Here is a 5793-nt window from a genome sequence, read left to right on the forward strand (position 1 = left end):
CTGTATAGAAGTTCCTCAAAAAACTAAAAATAGAGATACCACATGATCCAGCAGTCCCACTGCTGGGCATTTATCCACAGGAAAGGAAATAAGCATACCAGAGAGATACCTGCACTTCCAAGTTTGTTGCACCACTATTCACAATAGCCAAGCTATGTAATCAACCTAGGTGTCTATCAACAGATGAATGGATAAAGAAATTGTGGTATATACACAAAATGGAATACTATTCAACCACAAAAAAAGAATGAAATCCTGTCATTTTTGGCAACATGGATGAGCCTGGAAGATACTATGTTAAGTGCAATAAGTCAGGCACAGAAAGATAAATACCACATGTTCTCACTTATATGTGGGAATGAAAAAGAAGAGTTAACTTCCAGAAGTAGAGAGCAGGATTGTGGTTACTAGAGGATGGGAAAGGGAAGAGGGAGGGAGGACAGTGAGTGAGTGGTTGGTAAATAGACACAAAATTACAACTATATAGGAAAAACAAGTTCCAGTGGTGTACAGTAGTGCTAGGCATCTATAATTAACAAAAAGGGCTAAAAGTGAGGCACTCAAATGTTCTCATTTGATAAAGAAATGATAAATTTTTGTGATGATGAATTTGCTAACTACCCTGATCTGATCATTACACATTGTAGATATGTATGAAGTATAACTCTGTACCCAATAAATATGTACAATCAGTGCATTTCAATTAAAAAAATAAATTTCTGTAAATAAAAAAAAAGAGGTTCCCACTGGTCAAAAATGGGACAATTTAAGCATCACTAAAAATAATAACTGAAGTGGACTGAAGAACATTAAATAAAAATCAATGAGTTAATAATTATATTAAAACCTCACTGATCACCTTTAGAGGATGTTGGGGAACAACCTTGCTATTTTGAAATCAATTAATTTAAGGGAAAAAAATTTATTCTGCCTTTCCTATGTGAACTCAGGGTGACCAAATGTTGATTTCTGGGTGTTTCTTTTTATAGAAGTATTCCACCTAACAAATTAAAAAGAATGATAGAATTAGAACATCACAATTTTGCATCTCCTCAATAAAATAATGGCTCTAGGCAGTGATCATTACTGGCTCCTAACATCACAGAAAGAAAAGCAACAGGACATTATGTATCTTCTGATGGAAGCACCAAGACCACCTAGGAAGTATTCAAATCTGAATGTGTTAAGACTCTAGAATTAATCGCCAATTTTCAGGAAATGAAGGAAGCAAAGGAACATGTTAAACAACACCATAGGAGCACAATTAGCAAAATCCAAACTGTAGAAAACTCTAAAGGAAAAATAGTCTCTTCAATAACAGAAATGGAGAGCAGGGGGGGAAAAAGAGAATGAGAAACTCATAGATTAAAAAAAGACGAGGAACTTAGATTAAAAAAAGAATGAGGAATTTATAGATTAAAAGGAACTTAAAAGACATCAATCAAACATACTATATGAATTGTTTTTGGATTTTATTTTTAACTACATATAAAAACAAAATTGTGACAGTTAGAGAAATTTAAGTACTGATTGGATATTCAATGATATTAAGGATTTTTTCTTTAACATGTTAAGGTAGGGGCTGGCCCGGTGGCGCACTGCTATAGTGCGCCGCTTGGGAGCACGGTGGCGCTCCCGCTGAGGGTTCAGATCCCACATACACACCGGCCGCTCACTGGCTGAGCGAGGTGCGGATGCAACACCGAGGGTTGCAATCCCGTTGCCGGTCCCGGTCCGGTATGGGCGCGACACTGAGGGTTGCGATCCATTGCCAGTCACGAGAAAAGACAAAAAAAGGAGGAAAAAAAAAAAAAAAAAAAAAATGTTAAGGTAAAGAAGATATTATGGCTATGGGTTTTTTTAACAAAGACTTTCAGGAGAGCAGAATATACCATGTCAAAATATGACTGTAGGCACATCCAGGCCAGCAATGAAGCCAACCTGATGCCCAGGGGTCTTCAGAGATAGGGGCCATGGGCCTTAGCCTCACCCTGCTGCCACACATCCAGGCCAGCACTGGAGCCAGCCCAGTGCCTAAGGGTCCTGAGATGGGGGCCATGGGCCTTAGACCCACCCCTGCCAGGCCAGCAATGGAACCAGCCAACACCTGGGATCCTGAGATGGGGCCTGGGCCAGCCCCACACCCACCTGCAACCAGATCCTAGAATGTACTTATTAAACACATGTGTTTCTTTGGGGTGTGTGGCTTATCTGCTCATCCTTCACCAAATTTCTGCTTAGATTTTTGTAATTTGTTTTTAGGAGTTCTTTTTGCAATAAGAACGTTAATCTTAGTGTGTTTTTTAAAAAGTAGAGAGATTAGGGGTGAATTAATGGGGACAAAACTATGCTATCTACCCTAAGTGAATCATTGTGCAGGATATACATGTATTGAAACAACACACTGTAACCCACAAAAATAAATATAAATAAAATTGAATTTTAAAAAAAAGCTTTGCTAGATTGGAACTGAAATGTCAATTAATTGGCAATTCTTCACATTGAAGAATTGATTAATTGGCACAGCAGTAATCTCTAAATCAGTGATAATAAATTATTTGGTTTTTAATCTTGAAAAAAAGTGACTGTAGGAGATGAGACTGTACCACTCTAGAATATGCCTCTTTGGTATAAGGATTATTTTGAGCTGATTAGTTTTAGAAACTGCAGACACAAGAGAAGCTCTGAAAACAGTAGAAATTATCCTTTTGTATGGGAAACTTACATCTGTAAAGGAAATCTCCATTTATAAGGGTATCTCCATCTCTGTGTCAAGAAAAAAAGAAAGACTGAAACACTAGGGACTCATCAGTGGAGAAGGCACTGACATAAATCAGTATAACTAACTTTATCATTGTTTATTGTGCTTTTTGTAGCCATTTTCTTACAACCAGCCTTCACCACACCCTTGTTTGTTTGCTTCAGTGAATGATGGTATTTTAGCCAAAATTCAAAGCCACCTTTTTGAGATTTACCCATATCTCTGGGTATCTCCCATGTATACATGAGGTACACATGTTAATAAATTTGTTTTTCTCTTGTTAATCAGTCTTTGTTACAAGGGGTTATCTCAATTAAGAATTATGAGGGCTAGGGCCGGCCCGGTGGTGCACTGGAGAGTGCGCCTCTTGGGAGTGTGGCAGCGCTCCCACCGAGGGTTCAGATCCCATGTGGAGACCGGTTCCCGCTCACTGGCTGAGCGCGGTGCAGGTGCAACACCGAGGGTTGCGATCCCCTTGCCGGTCAGCGGTACGGGCGCGACACCGAGTGCGATCCCATTACCGGTCAGTAAAAAAGATTAAAAAAAAAAGGAAAAAAAAAAAGAATTATGAGGGCTAGAGAGAAAATTATTATTTTTTCCCACAAGAGTCCTTGTATTTTAGAAATACATACAGAAATAGGTATGGATAAAAAGATATGACATCACCTATCACAGTCAAGAGGAACCTAAGGAGACATGATGACTAAATGTAAAGTGGTATCCTGAATGGGATCTTGGAGCATAAAAGGATATTATGCAAAAGATGAGAAAATCAGAAAAAATAGTATGGACTTTAGTTAATAATAATGTACCAATATTGGTTCATTAAGTGTAAAAAGAGTACCATACTAATGCAGGACAATAATAAAAGGCTAAACTGGGTGTGGAGTATGTGGGAACTCTCTGTACTGTCATCTCAATTTTTTCTGTAAATCTAAAACTGTTCTAAAATAAAAGTCTATTTTTAAAAAAGATATGATGTCTGGGATTGGTTAAAAATATTCCAGGTAAGATAAATTTGGGAAAATAAATTAAAGTGGCCATGAATTGATAACTGTTGAAGCTGAGTGATGGGTACAAAGAGTTCTTTACCTCTGTATGCTAGATATTTTCCATAATAAACATTTTCTAAAGGAACATACCAGATTAAAAAAAAAAAAGACCAAGTAGAAATTTTAGAACTAAAAACTATAATAAATGAAATCAAGAATTCAGTGGAGGTCTTCCTCTTCCACTTCCTTTTATTCTTCCATTCTTTCCTTTTCTTCTCTTCTTTCCCTTTTCTTTTTGCTTTTCCCTTCTCTGCATTCCCTTCTCCTTTTCTTTCCTATCCTATTTTTCCTTGAATAATTCAGTCCAAAAAAAACATTGGAAGTGGCAAAGAACAGTAGGTTTCTAGGCTGGGGTTAAGGGGAGCTATGGTGGCTCAAAGCATAGTGTCTGAGCCTGACCAGAGTGAGGAGGATGTCCATGTGGAAGCAATTAATGACCCATTACATGGTGTCAGAGCCCATGTGAGAAGGCATCCATGTGTCTCCCTAGCTCTGTCCACTGAGACAGCTGAGAGGAGCATAGTAATATGCACATGTAGCAACCAGATTTTGGTTTTAAATATCATTCTCTACTAAATAGATGCAGGGATCTGGAAAAACGAGTGATTCCTGGGCTGGGGCAGGAAAAATACAGACGAATCTGGAAGATCTTCTTGTGCCAGAAAGCAAGGGAGTGCTTAAAGAATGAAGAAATCTTGTCAAAAGGACAAAGAAGCTAGCTTAAAGGGACTCCCAGTGGCCATTCTAGAACAACCTGAGTATCAAAACAAATAATTCTACTCAGGAAGTATAAATTCATTGAATAAAATGGGAAAATATAAAGCTAAACTTATACTGAATGAGTAAACTGAAAGTTTGATAAGTAATGGGATATTTACTTAGGTTCAAAGTACCTCCTAACAAAATACTTATTAATTACAAAGGAAAAAGAACAATTTTACAGTGGAAAACCTTACCACACACCACCTTAATCAACGGATCCAAGCAAGCATCATTCATAACATAGAGAATCAAATCAAGTGGCATTTGATAGGATGCAATAAGAATACAGCATCATCTCTGTGATGTCATTGCCAAATATGCATAATGTGCATCTAATTATGAAGAAAATTTGAAGAATCCAAACTGAGGAACATTCCACACAGTAACTATTCTATAATCTTCAAAAGCATCAAGCACTTGGTAGTGCGGCAGCGCTCCCGCCGAGGGTTCGGATCCCACATACAGACCGGCCGCTCACTGGCTGAGCGAGGTGCGGGCGCAACACCAAGGGTTGCGACCCCGTTGCCGGTCCCGGTCTGGTACGGGCGCGACACTGAGGGTTGCGATCCATTGCCGGTCACGAAAAAAGACAAAAAGGACAAAAAAAAAAAAACTTACCCAGAAATGATATAAGCAATAGATCACTAGACAAATACATTAAAACAGTTTTCATAACTCTACTTCAAATATTCAAGAATCTAGAGGAAAGATTTAAAATGTTGAGTAGAGACAGAGAAGATATAAAAAAGACTCAAACTAAACTTTTAGAGATAAAAGCTACAATGTCTGGGATGAAAGATAAACTGGATGATACTAACAGCAGATTAGACATTGAGGAGTAAAAGATTAGTAAACTTGAAGACATAGGAATAAAAAATATGCAAAATGAAACACAAAGAAAGAGGAACTGAAAAACATAAACAACTTCAAGTGGCCGGATGTATTATATATAATTGGAGTCCTGGATGGAGAAGAGGCTGGAGGGCAGAAAAGAATATTTTAAAAAATTAGTGGCCTAATCTTTTCAAATTTGATGAAAACTATAAATCCACACATCCAAAAGTCTTAAGGAGCTCCAAGCATGAGAAATTTAAATAAAAATACACCAAGGCATATCATCATTAAAATTCCTAAAAACAGTGATAAAAAGAAAATCTTAAAAATAATCACAGACACATTATATACAGAGAAATAAAGGTAAGGATGAAAACAGATGTC

Source organism: Galeopterus variegatus, unplaced genomic scaffold (genome assembly GCF_000696425.1).
Source record: "Galeopterus variegatus unplaced genomic scaffold, G_variegatus-3.0.2 Scaffold447, whole genome shotgun sequence".
Classification (NCBI taxonomy): Eukaryota; Metazoa; Chordata; class Mammalia; order Dermoptera; family Cynocephalidae; genus Galeopterus; species Galeopterus variegatus.